The sequence below is a fragment of the Cyrtonyx montezumae genome, unplaced genomic scaffold (genome assembly GCF_038088225.1).
Source record: "Cyrtonyx montezumae isolate F1298 unplaced genomic scaffold, pur_monq_1.0 scaffold_25, whole genome shotgun sequence".
Taxonomy (NCBI): Eukaryota; Metazoa; Chordata; class Aves; order Galliformes; family Odontophoridae; genus Cyrtonyx; species Cyrtonyx montezumae.
The window spans coordinates 1510721-1524988 of NW_027071992.1; the positions used below are offsets into that span (position 1 = coordinate 1510721).

Here is a 14268-nt window from a genome sequence, read left to right on the forward strand (position 1 = left end):
CACAGAGAAGATGTTACTCATATAGGAAAAGCATTACAAATGTGTAACTTCCTATTTACTCTGGCTCTTAACAAAACAAAAGTAAATTCAGCAAGGCTGGCTACAGCTCCACTTTTGGCTTCTAGAGAGAAAATAATAATAATTAAAAAAAAACTGTTTCTCTTTTTTGATGTACTAATACAGAAGCGTATCAACATGCATACAAAACTTTAAAACCTCCCAAAATCAATTCCCTGTCCCCATCTGTATTCGACAGTGAGCTACCTAGGTACACGACCTTTCAATTACATCAAAGCTTTTAAAAACATTTCTCTTTCAGGCTTAAAATATGACAAGGCATCATCAAAGACCTAAAATACAATTCCTAAAGTCGTAAAAATACTGTCATGAAGCAGATGAATGTCAAAGCATATGTGAGATGACAGCTGGAACACTATGTACAAACCATGGCTTTCTTTTCTTTGAGGACTATCAGCACCCAAGGAATGACCTTCAGAAGGGCATTCCACTTGCACACCTTCATCCTGGTTTCTCCCAGTTGTTTCCAAGACCAGAAAAAAGCCTCATCCTACAAAGCCAACTGTGGAGGAGAGTCAAGTAAGTAATACTGCTTGGTGAGGAACCACACTGGCTGGTCAAAATATGTCATCTTCACAATAATTTTTACATATAAGATAATATAGTTTTCAGTTACAATTTTATTAATTCCGTTATGGTGACTGGAGTGAATTTTTTCATGAAAATGTGTTCATTTATTTTCAGATGTTCCCCAGACAATTTATAAGAAGCCCATAAGAAATATCTAGAAATTGAGGCCTTTACTCTGCTTAGTAGAGCACATAAAAATAATCCACATTATGCATGTATTTAGTTATGAAAGTAATTAGTTTTCTTTTTGCACATTAGATCTGCACAAGCTTAATAACTGCGTGCATAAGCTTCTATAAAGATTTCCAGTCTGACTGTTTTACAGGTCTTTGTTTAAGATAGCTTCAAGTTCTTAATGCATACACTGGTGTTTTTGTTATGTTGCTAAGCACCATAAGCCTCCTGTGTTAATGGTTCAAAGAACACTGCTATAAAATAAGTCCCACTCATCTGTAAAGGTACACAATAAATAATTCTAAATTAATAAGTGCCTTTGTTCTTAATACAGAGCTTCTTAAAGAGCATCAGATTTAAGGAATTGAATACCTATATTCTCTATTACATAAAGCTGAACAAACTGCCTACAACATACTGAGGTCATCCTCAGTGCCACAGAGTACACAGTCTTCTTCCCCACAGTACAGCTTCCAAACCCAGCAACTGCTTTGAATGTCTGGTATGATATCTCACTGATCCATAACATGAGCAAGATTCCTGTCTAACAAAAGTTGTTGCTTCAGCTGTTTCCTCGTTCAAGAAAATGCCTAAACATCTCCCCTTAGTTTCTAAACCAACAGTATTTAAAACATATTCTAATGTCCTTTAAGCATATCCTCTGATTCTCTGGTGAAGGGGTGTCTCATATCAGAGCACCCCACCAAAATGCTGTGATATAAATCATAAAGTAACAAGTATCAGCACTCTGCAGAGGAGGAAACCATTTCAGTTTGAAGTCATGTAATTAAATGTGAGTAAAAAAATCAGAAATTACTTCACATGAGCCACTAATGTTGTTTACAAGATTACTTTTCATTACACATTAAGTCAAAAAGCTGCACCAGTCACAAGTAAGTTTTAGAGTTACTTCTGAAAGCCCTGTGTGCATTTTCCTTCCGTTTCCCTTAAACTGCAGACATGCTGAGCTTGACAGAAGGATATTTTTTATTTTCAGAGTATCTGGGACAAGGAACTTTTGAACACTGCGTGTATGGTGTTATCAGAGCCCATGCATGAAGGAGCACATCACAGAATTCTCCCCTGTCTAGTTGTAAAGGAACTTCCCAGTAGTTTCAGTGTTTTGTGTAATCACGCAGTACTGGAGTTGCACCTGTTGGGCACCACCTAATTTATGCAGAATATGAATAAATACGTTGCACAGACAAAGACAAATCCATTTACAAGTAGGTATCTCAGTGAGGATGACAATGGTTGATGAGAGTAAGTGTAGTTCTAATTTCTTTTTGATTAGTTCTTCATGAACCTGAAGTTTATTGTGGCTTCTAATGAGTACGTGTACAAGCAAGAACAAGGGATAAAAAGTGGTTTTCAGTATGAATAGGTACATTCATACTAAATAGGTATATTTAGTATATTTAGGTCTTCTAGGACAAAAAGAAACAATAAAAAATCTGGATAAAATGTATTCAATTAAGTGGGCAAGGAGCTGTAACATTTATCTTGATGTACTAAATGAACTAATGTAAATATCAGGAAGTGTACCACTTATTTTTGAGGACTCTTGTATGCCCATGCAAAAACTTCCATATGTAGGAAAAAAAATATTTCATTCCGACTGAGAAGGGATAAAGCAGATGTGAAGTGCACAGGAACTATCCTTTCCATGTGTGCACCAGTGACACCATGAATACAGCTCTTCAGTTCAAAGAGTTGGAAGGTTAGGGCAAGGTAGTATGACAGTAGGCAAAAGGAAAGTATCCCAAATAAACTGACGAAGTCAACTAAATTTTACTTACTTGCTCCTTTTGGTTAAATACAGACAAAATTAGAAAAGTAATAGCAAAACTTGCATGAATGATGTTCTGAACTGATAAATTACTTCAAAGTTTGATAGAAACAGCATTTCCATAAATAAATAAATAGATAAAAAAAACTATTCAAACATAACTCTCAGAGGTCGTAAAGACAAAAAGGAAGACAAAGTACAAGTATCTCAATGTATTGCATTTTCTCTGCTCTTGGACACCAGTAAGCAGCAGGCACAAACAAATCTAAGGCTGCTAAAAACTCACATTTGCTACCAACAGCACTGGAATCAAACAAGATCCCATAAATACAAAGTATTAAATGTATCATGTTTCAGCTATGGAAATCAGAGGAGTGGGAAGATTACATCATTCCAAATCTCTTAGCAAGAAAGCACAGTTGAAAGATCATTTTTTATTATTGAAGATTGACAGTTGATGTGTTTATCACTGCACTTATAAGGCCCTCTTTGCCAACCTACCTCTACAGCCAGAGAAGTGCAGACAATATGTTTACAAGCACATTAATAAAGAAAATTCACTTGAAAAAGTACCTGAAAACTGTAATTCACTACATTCTTCTCCTGAGTCACCATATGTACATACGTGGCACACAGTGTGCAAAGAATCAACATACCTCCCTTTACAAAAGGCACTAGAATTTTCAGAGGGGGAATTAAGAAACACAGATATAAGGCTGGGCGTTTAAACAAAGAAAGAAATCATACTGCGGTAATTTACTGACTCACTTTTATGCTTCCCTGTACTGTAAAATTAAATCTAATATAGCTTAATGCATGCACTATCATCCTTTTGAGAAATCTGTATTCAGGCATCACTCATTTAATGCACCAGGTCATAGTGTTTGCTACTGCTTTAACAACCATAGGTTAAACTACTTTAAGTAGTTTGAACAATTCATGTTCATTACTTTTTAACTCAAGTTGGTGGTAGGGAGCAGGTTTCACCTACCAAAAGCAGTCATCGATACTACTCACTTTAACTCACTTTCTTAAAATCACTGCTTAAAAAAATTAAAATCAAATACTACAGCCCTCATACAGTAGTCAGTCTTCAGAGTCAAACATCATTTGGAAATACCAGATAAGATCATATAAATTTCATTTACTCACCAGTGTCCTACGTTCTTAGCCTTGGTTAACCACTTCAGTAGCTTGGCAGTACCTAGGAAAATAATTGATGCAAAATGTAAGAAAGGTACAGAGCCAAAAACATTAAAACAATATTTATTATTAGTTTCTAGTGGTTGGAATGGCACAACTCCGCTCACAAGAGACTAAAAGAACATTGGTAACATTTCAGTACCATGACACTTCTGCTTTGCCAGAAATGTTGCATTCTGGTCATCGCTCCAAACCACCAGGGAACTAAGGAAAATAAGTACATGTGAAGAAGTAACACATAAACCACTGACCATGCTCAGCATTGCATCTTTTCCTCTTCCTCTACCTCTTCCTCTACTTTACCATAAATGTATGCCAAGATTTGAAAATAAATTTTAGATTGTTTTTATATGCAGTGGAATAAAAACCTAAACTACATAGCAGAGGTGGACTAACTGCTTGTACAGGCTTGTACAGATACTCATGGAGCACATCTGCTGAAATGGAGCTGGGCTACACATGCACCAGGTTGCAGCCCTAGGTGGCAGCACAGAAGGTCATGAATAGTGTGGGGCATATCTGTGTGCTAAGCTCTTGTTAGTAAGCTCTAATTCTCCCACACTTAGTCCTTTTGAAATACACATCCAAAATACCACATCCAGTTTTTGATACTCAGTATCAAAAAACTGAAAAAGGCAATGAAATAAGGTGACAAAGGTAAGGTAAGCTTGAATCAGCAATGCTGAACTAGAGGATTTTCCACAGTAATAACAAATTCTGCATCTTTATATGTGTATCTGAATAGGCTAAATTAAGATCTCCCCTTATCTACAAGAATAAAATGTCAGCAAGAAGGTCAGCAAACTCATTAGAGATGTAATTTGCTTCTGAAAAGATGGTTTTACAAGGGAAAAATCTGTGCAGAACTCTTAACAAAACTCACTGCTGGGAGCTGAGGAAAACACTCATGGAACACTGGAAAGTCAAGTAAGGTTTAAAATCATCTCAGAATTCCTGGCATATTGAATATTCCACCACGAAAGAAAAACAAAAAATGAAACAAACAAACAAAAAAACCCACAAAACTAAGTAGCTGTGATTATTCCAGCATTTCCCTTCCATCTCAAAGGCAGTTAACATGATAATACTGCAGTGTTCACCGAGACAGAGAAACAATTTTTCATGAACAACGTAGGCCAAGTTGTTTTCTTTTAGATTCAGCTTTAAGTAGTCGAAATCAATGGATTGTTCAGACAATGATTACTAAGCTGTGTTTTTAAAATTCTTCATATGGAGTCCTGTCTCCCTAAGTAATGCAAGTGAAGGTAAGATCGGATCAGTCCATGGAGATGGCTGCAGAGGAGCCTCTTCCACCTGTCAAAGGCACAGCAGTGCTCTTCTTCACTAAGACCCAATAAATGCTTCCCTCATCCAAACCTTCCCCCCTCCTCCCAACCCCCCCACCAAAAAGAAAAAAAAAAAAAAAGAACAAGAAGAAAAAAGAAAAAGAAATACAAGAAAAAGGAGTATAACAGAATCTTAGAATGGCCTGGGTTGAAAAGGACCTCAAAGATCATCTAGTTTCAACCCCCCTTCTGTAGGCAGGGTTGCCAACCACGGGACCATGCTGCTCAAAGCCACATCCAGTCTTGCCTCAAGTGCCACCAGGGATGGAGCATCCACAACCTCTCTAGGCAACCTGTTCCAGAGCATCAGAACCCTCTGAGTGAAAAACTTCTCTTAACATCCAACCCAAATCTCCTGTCTTCATTTAAAACCATTCCCTCTTGCAACCCCCTTCCAACCATGCGGACAGTCATTCCCCCTCCTGTTTACACACTCCCTTCAAGTAGTGGAAGGCCACAATTAGGTCTCCCCAGTTAAGTACTATATTAAAAAGGGAAGAGATGTTTTTGCCAATGCATTTGTGACAAAGCAAGAAGCTGCACATGCATTCCACTTATCACCACAAAGGCAGAGCGCACTTTCTCCTGTATCTCAGACAGAAAAACTCAACCCAAATCCACCCAAACAAATCCAAATAAGAAAAGCACATGGGTATCTTTGGTCTTTCTCTCAGGATCTCTTTCAAATAAACTTCACAATACCTTGGATAGACTTCTACAACAACAACAACAACAAGGACAGAATTGATTTCAACAAAACTGCCATAAAATTTACTTCAGTAATTCTTTTCTTTCTCCATCAAAAGAAAATACGGCATTCTTAATTTTTAGCTATTTTCTGATTTGCAAAGTAGAAATGCTGCAGTTTAATTAATGGAGAAACAGTTGTCTATACTGTTTACTTTTCAGAGCCATTGATTCAAAGCTTTTTATTTACAATCAGTTTTAAACTGAGAAGCAAATAAGCTGGACACAGTTGAGAGAACACAGCTATTTTGGTAACATCCTTCTGTCACATACCCCAACTTTTCACACAACAGGAACAGGGTATACTCAGGCTCCCCAGCAAAAATGGAAAAAATAATACAGATATATCCGCTGTATCTTAAAACATCCTTTTCAAGTAGCTTTTTCTTCAGATATACTACTGTGCAGTACTTCCACGAATTATATAATAACAAGTATCCCAATCAAATAAATATTTACTTTCTTCAAGAAAGTTTGTATGACCAATTATTTCACTATAAATAGAAATAATTCATTCAATGGGTTGTCTTTTGCTATCAATGCAGAACAGCTTCAAATAAAAAAGACATGCTGTTTTATAGGCGTCATTAAGGCTAGCAAAACAAGAAGAAAACAAGAAGAAAACATTTTCTTTATCAACACACTAGTAGCAGGTTAAAAAAAGTCTCTCAACTAGTTGCAATAATAAACAGCAAAGGAAACTAACAAGTTAGGATACACAACAGTTGTGGGTTTTTTTGTTTGTTTTAACATTTCTTCCCATACTAAATATCCTTCTTTTTCCCCACACACAAAAATTTCATTTTCATTTTGCATTTCTCCAGTATAATATACCTAATTTGTTCTGTCTAGAAGATGATATCACATATCCACAGACGCATAATTCAAAACAAATTTGAAGCAACACACTATTAAAAGCAATAAGACTTGTAGGCTACTTCAATGAGAACAAAAAACCTCAATTGTTGTGAGCGACAAGTAACACTTCACCCAAATGCACCTGTCTTGCAGTTTACACCTAATAGAACCCAGATGTACTCCTAATACACTGCTGATACATGCTCTTAATTTCTGTTTTCCCACCACATCACCTCAACCAAGAAAGTGGTACAGTCTAGTTTTACACATCATTAAAATGTCTAAACCAAATATTACATTTTTATAATCCTACCAATTTCCACAAAACTGAACCAAATAAATATAGCAGTGTTAAGAGACCTGCACTATGAATGAATGATCCCTCTTAGCCAGTTACCTAAAACAAGCACCTGAGAGATCAGCAAATTACCACATTTATTTAACAATTTGTTCACTACAAATTCATTTTTATTCTTTTTTATTCACCAAAGTGAGTTTTGTCCTTTTGTGTTTATTACACTCAAGCCTAAAACTTTATTTGAAATAAGTAACGTGAAACTTCAGCTAAGAATCCAATTCGACACTCAGAGATCAAATGTTAGCCACAAGGATAAATGTACATAAATAGTTTACTTTCAAGGTTGTGTAAAAGTACTCAGAAAGTCCATTTTTACAACATACTTCCTAAATCACATCTCTGCATCGCAGACAGAGAGTAAAGGATAAAAGCAAGTCACCCTCAGCAGTTAAGAGTTACACCACGGACAACACTTGGGTCATGTCCCATAAAACTCATCATTTCTGACAGCTCCCTCACAAAGACAGCCTAACACAGTGAGAAGTTCTGCAACAACCTCCCTAGCTCTAGCAAGAACCTATTCCCATTCACCAAAAATGTTCCTTGATCCCTGGAAAAAACTAGGTTTTAATCTAGGTTTGAAGGGTGTGATAATAGCAAGCCCATCCTTGGCAAGTGTGAGACAGCATAGATAGGTTAGAGTGACAGGGTACTACTTAGAGCTCTCAATCTGATGTCCTGAGATGTTCTGACAACACTGAAGCACACCTGAAATTTTAAGACAATGAGACAGGGACCACTGAGGCAATAGGAGAAAGTAACAGGGAAGTTCAAGAGAAATAGTCCAAAGGAGTTAAGGAGTTATCCTCCAAGAAAGCAGTAAGGCTGGCTCCCAGCAAAAGTGCCTCTACACCAACACACACAGCTTGGAAAATAAGCAAGAAGAGTTAGAAGCCACCATGCTACTAGAAAAACATAACATAATTTTCAACACTGAAACCTGGTGAGATAATTCTCATGACTTGAGTGTGGCCATTGATGGCTACCTGCAGTTCAGAAGGGACAAAGGAGGCAGGAGGGGAGGAGGTGATGACCTCTACATATGGAAAGGAATAAAGTGAGAAGAGCTGTCTGTAAAGAATGGCCATGAGCAAGCTGAAAGCATCCAGGTGAGAATCAGAGACTGAGGGAACAAAGGGCACCCCACAGTTGTCTGCTATAGGCCACCTGGTCAACTGAAACCTGTTGATGAAGCCTTCTTTCTCCAGTTTACTAAACATACAGGAGGCAATGTGATCACAGTCTCTCATCCTACTGGGAGTCTTCCACCACTCAGACATCTGTTGGAAAAGTAGTATGGTGAGCAGGAGGCAGCCCAGGAGGCTCCTGCAATGCATCAAGGGTAACTTCCAGGGCCAGACAATAGACAGCCCAATGCTAGCCCTGTTGCTCACCAATGCAAGTAAACTGATAGGCTAAAACTAGCTGCCTAGTTTGTATTGAATATGCTGTGGTGAGACCTGCTAGTCAAACTAGAGAGCAAGAAGAAAATGTACCAACAGCGGAAACAGGACCAGAAACCCTGAAACGAGTATGGGGATGCTGTTAGGCTGTGCAGCAACAGGGCCATGAAGGGCAAGGCCCAACTGGAACTGAACTTTGCAAGTGGTGCAAAGAAGAACAGGAAGGGCTTCTAAGGGTACATCCATCAGAAAAGGAAAGTCCAAGAAGACATATCCCTCTAGTGAGCAATACAGGCTGGCTGGTAACAACAGAGGTATCTACAACTTTTCTGCCTCAGCCTCCACTGGTGATTGATCTTCACACACTCCTCAAGTAGATGTGTCAGAAGGTGGGGACTGGGGAAATAATGTCTTTCCCACATTAAGTAAAGATCAGATTTCAGACCACCTGAGGAATCTGAACATCCATAAGTCTATGGTTCCCAATAAAGATGCAACCCAGAGTCCTGAGGGAATAGACCAATATGGTCACCAAACCACTTTTGGTGATATCTGAAAATTCATGGCAGTCAAGTAAAGTCCCTGGTGACCAGAGAAAAGGAAACGCCAAACCCATTCTTAAGAAGGGTAGAAAGGAACTACCAACCTGTCAGCCTCATCCCTGTGACAGGGAAGATCATGGAACAGATCCTCCTGGAAATTATGCTAAGGCGCATGGAAGAAGAAGAGGTGACAGAGGAGAACCAGCATGGCTTCACAAAGTGCAAGTCCTGCCTGACATATCTAGTGGCTTTCTGCACTGGCATAACTGCAACAATGGACAAAGAAAGTGCTACTGATATCCTCTATCCGGACTTCAATATAGGCCCCATAACGTATTTCTTTCTAAATTGATAAGGATTCGATGAGTGGACTGTTCAATGGACAAGGAAGTGGCTGCAGGATAATAATGGTCAACAGCTCAGTGTCTAGATGGAGGTCTGGAACTTGTGGCATCCCTCAAGGGTCAGTACTGAGACAGATGCTTTAATATCTTCGTCAATTACATATACAGTGGGATCAAGCGCACCCTCAGCAAGTTTGCAGATGACATCAAGCTGTGCAGTAGATCTAGTCAGTATGCCCAAGGGATGAGACTGCCATCCAGAGAGACCTTGACAGGCTTGAGTAAAGGGCCCAGGTAGCCTCCTGAGATTCAATAAATCCAGTGCAAGGTCTTACACCCAGGTCATGGCAACCTCCACTAGCAATACAAGCTGGAGGACAAAATAGTAGAGCACAGCCCTGCCATAAAGGACCTGGGGGCATTTGTGGATGGCAAGCTTGTGGCTGAGCCAGTAATGTGCCTTCACAGCCCAGAAAGCCAGTCAGATTCTTAGCTGCACCAAAAAATGCAGGACCGGAAGGCTGTGGGAGTGCAGTTCTGCACTGGTGAGACCTCACCTGGTGTACAGTGTCCACAATACAGAAGACACTGACCTGCTGCAGTGTGTCCAGAGGAGAGCCACAAAAATGATCCATTCTTTGAAATGGGTCCTATAGACAGTCCAGCAGTCACCAGGCACAAGCAGGCACAAGGCCAACCACTAACAGATTAGAAACAAGCAGACCTGCAACACAGCGCTAGCATGGGCTGTCTGCTCCAGCTGGCTGACATGGGCTTCTGGGCCCCCAGGCAAAGGTGTGAGAGGCCCCAAGGGAGGTTGAGCAGGAATGCTGAGGCACAGCAGGGCCCTCAGGGGCCCAGACATTTGTTCACTAATTAAATACTCTTACCAGTAGCAAGTTCTTCAGCAAAGAGATAAAAAAAAAAAAAAAAAAAAAAACTTGGCAGGCTCACACTATTCTTCTTCCTAAATGTCAACTGGCTTAATAAATAACAACTTCTGAGGAGTATTATTAGCATCCAAATTATTCTCCCAGATTACCATACAATGTGGCCTGCAAAATGCTAAGTTTACAAATAAAATACTCTGCTGGCAGAAGTGGAACAGAATAATGCAATCAGAACAGCTCAGCTATCTTCTTGTGAAGGCCTGCAGATAGCAACTGCAAAGTTTTGTTTAAATGTCAGAAAATAACACACCATTTCATTTAATTTGTAGACAGCCTGAGATTGTTGTAGAATGTGGCATGGCTATCCCACGATGATCTGTCTGAACAGGAAAACATTATCTCACTCGTGCATGTACACTCTTTAAATCAATGGTTGCGGGGTTTGTTTTCAATCCAATATCGCTTTTTCATGCCAAAGTTATATTCAGAGTATTGTTCCAGTGATGCAAGTTGTGACTACTACAACTCAATGAAAACAATCAGAAAAATTTCCAAATGGCCTTATAAAATTCCTATATCTTAGATTACTCCTGCACCACAATCCAGTTAGGAACCTGTTTTGTGATTTCAACTGAAAATAAGAACCCTCTTTAAGCACTAAATTCCTCTCTCCCCATTCCCAGACCTTCCCCCCTCCTCCCCCCCTTCCCCACGTCCCCCCTCCAAAAAATAAAAATAAAAAATCAGAAGAGTTTTAACATTCAACTGCCTTTTCATTTAAGGCAACCAAACGTATAACCATGGACAGACTTACTAAGGGCACAGTAAGATTTTAAGACTTCTTAACATGTTTAATCTCCTTAATGGTTCCAGGAAAACAATATTGTTTACCTTAAGCGCCGGACGTGTTTCTATGCTTCCCTCAGTTTTTGCATCTTCACAGATTTGACAGTAAATACACATAAAAACCAGCGTATACAATGAAAGCAACCACAGGTACTACTTATGACAGTCCTCAGTAGCCTTCCACCAGTGAAAAGCTCCTTTTTAATCATGCAACATTTCAATGATTCATTTAATGATTTTGCTAAGTCACAAAGCCTAGAACTCAGACCATCTGGCTTGACCTCAAAGCAGTTTCTTCTACTGAAACTAGTTCGACTGAATGTTACCCAACTAATAGATCTTCCATGCACTCAGACCTTAAAACTAATACCATGCTGCTTAGAATATCATCATATTTATTTTCAGCTGTTCTCCATCTTATATCTCAGAAACAATATAAAATGAATAAAGAAGAGACTTTGAGCAAGATACTGTGTGCCTTTCTTGACTGTTTCAGAAAAGTCCTGCTATGAAAACAAAAATCTGTACTGAAGTTTTATCTGCCCAGTATTCTAACACTGGAGAACATCCTGCTGTTTCTGCAGATGCCTACGAACTTCTAAACCATCTCCATCCAATCTGCTTTTCTAACAGAAATTTACAAGCCCATGATGAGATACTCCTTTGATTCTTATCCAAAGAAAAAGAAATGAATAACCACTTCTTGGTTAAAAATAATACTCAGTTTGTCGATGGAATAAATAGCCCCAGATACAGTGGAAAGCAATCAGAAACTAAGAAATATGTGAACTGTGGTTTTGTTCACCACAAAGAGGTCTCTTGCCTTTATACTTTTTGCCATTTTCAGCTTTCTCTGGGTCCATTCTCCTTAAAAACTCCTCTACATCTTTTCAGAAAGTCAGTCTTTACTGGTTAACGTAAGAAAAAAAAAAAAAAAAAGGTTTTCTTTCCTGAAGCTCGTAATATCCTATTTAAATGCTGTTAGAGCTCACATTTCCTAAGTTATAATTTTTCTTTAAATTCCTCAAAAATATTCTATAAATTCTATTAATTTTATTTTTTAATATATTTCTCAGTATAATCAAGAACTGACTTCTTGATGAATTGTGAGCTCCTACTGATAAAATGCTATTCTTCTAGGTTTCTACCATTTTCACTACATAAAGAATATACTCTAATGTGAAGGAATCTCTACCTATACTCATGCATGAGAATAAGAAAATTTAGTCTGCTAGTTCATAGCTTAGTCTCACTACCTCATACAAGATACAGTGAAGTCCATCCCTATAATCTTAGAATATTCTAAAGGTGATAAGAATATATATATTTTAAATTATCACCAGCCCAGTAGGCAGTACTACTAAGTTGCTGAAGATTCTTAAAAGATTCTACCTTGAACACAGAAAGGCATCTTATTATCCATAAGTGAGGGGCATGGAAAAAACCCAAGCTGGACTAGGAACAGACAAGAAAAGTTTCAAGGGAACGGAGAGCTGAAAAAAGGATGTGATTTTGCATTCATTCACCTCAGATAAAAAAATAAAAAATAATACCAAAAAATGAAGGTGCCAAAACCAAAATATAATTGTTTTCTACAGTGAGTGACTAAAAGTAAGAAAAAAAAAGAGATTTAAACTAGAAGTGAGTATTTTTAGCAAGATAAAATAATAAACTGACTATGAATGTCTAAGTTGCAAGTTTGGAGACTACTTGATAAGCCTAGATTCTACATCAGCCTTACAAACAAAAGTAGAGACAGGGAAAGTTTTATATCACAGGCTGATGACATAATAAAAGGGATTACATACAGTCTGATTACCTAGAGTACCAAGGGAATAAAAACATAAGCCTGTTCTCATCCAAAGATCCAAATATTTTTTTTGAACTATGTTAGCATCAATTACCTCTCAGCGAGTATGTAGTTAATATCTTAATGACATCACAAAACCCATTGTTAAAAGCAAGACGTACATTGTAAGTCCATTTAAAATACTCCCAAAGTATTAAATGTCAAACATGCGGTTTCTAATTTGAGCTTTACCAGTCTTATGAGAACATGGAACTTTGCCTCATGAGTTTAATTCTCAAAGACAGTAGACAACTGTGCTTATTAAAAGTCTTGATCACACACAAGAGAACTACACTGACAAAATTGACAGTCATGTTTAAAGAACATGAAACACTTAGGCATTTATGTAATTCTTGACCAAGGCTAAAAAACAAGGAATGGTGGTATAAAGATGTTTATTTGGAATGTTATTAGCTCTTTTTCTTCTGTGAGATGTATAAACGAAGTAATATCCGTGGAAAAAAAATATATTAATCAAAACATGAAAAACTAAGGTCAAGCAGACCTCTCCAAAAACAAAGAAAAAGAAGAAATGGGTCATTCCACAGAGCTCAAGCAAAACAGCCTCACAAAATCCATACAAAAGCTTTTTTTTTTTTTTAAGGATCTCTCTAGCAGTCAATTGAAGAGACAACACTTCTCTTGAACATTAACAATTATTTCTCAAAGTTTCTTTTCTTTTCTCAATATCTCAAAACATTACATTTTGGTATTTTATTTGCAGTTAACATTTTGATTTACATAGGCCATTTTCTTCTTAACAGAATAAACGTAACAATGAATGTGCAAGATGACAAGTTAAGCATCAGTCAACAAAGGCAGTAAGATGGTGGGTTTCCATTTCTACTCCAGGAAGGCGTGAAAATGCATCACTACTAATTTCCTCATGGCCCACTCCAATTTTGGGGGCAAAGAAAGTCTACAACTGAGTTTAGAGCTCTTTTAACTGTTCAGCATGATACTACATGGCTAACTTTAAAATATTTCCGAAGGAGTTTAATACTTTCAAGAAACCTGTATCAAACACTGAAATATTTTTTTGTCTGTTTAGACAAGTTTGTCAAAATCCAAGAAGCAACAAATTTGTTAATTTTTTTCCACTTTTTATTTGCAGTTTCACAATGGTAAATTATTTCCAAACTGAAAAAAAATCTTCACATATAAAGTTAAACATGTTAAGAATAATTTAAATTCTATATCAACTATGAACAAATGAGCAAATTCATCCCAAGAACAAGAATCAGGGGAGTTCCTTAACTCTTGCTGGTTGG

General features: G+C 37.8%; 2 protein-coding genes across 2 annotated transcripts in view; one reads left to right on the forward strand and one right to left on the reverse strand.

Annotated features, from left to right (window-relative positions):
- The window catches only part of LHFPL2 (LHFPL tetraspan subfamily member 2), a 58523-nt gene extending 54707 nt beyond the window's left edge, over nucleotides 1-3816 (reverse strand). Inside the window, exon 1 of the mRNA XM_065739836.1 lies at nucleotides 3764-3816. The gene's annotated coding sequence lies outside the window, so the exon portion shown is untranslated. The remainder of the gene's footprint in view (nucleotides 1-3763) is intronic.
- The window catches only part of SCAMP1 (secretory carrier membrane protein 1), a 156826-nt gene that overhangs the window by 102822 nt on the left and 39736 nt on the right, over nucleotides 1-14268 (forward strand). The window lies entirely within an intron of this gene.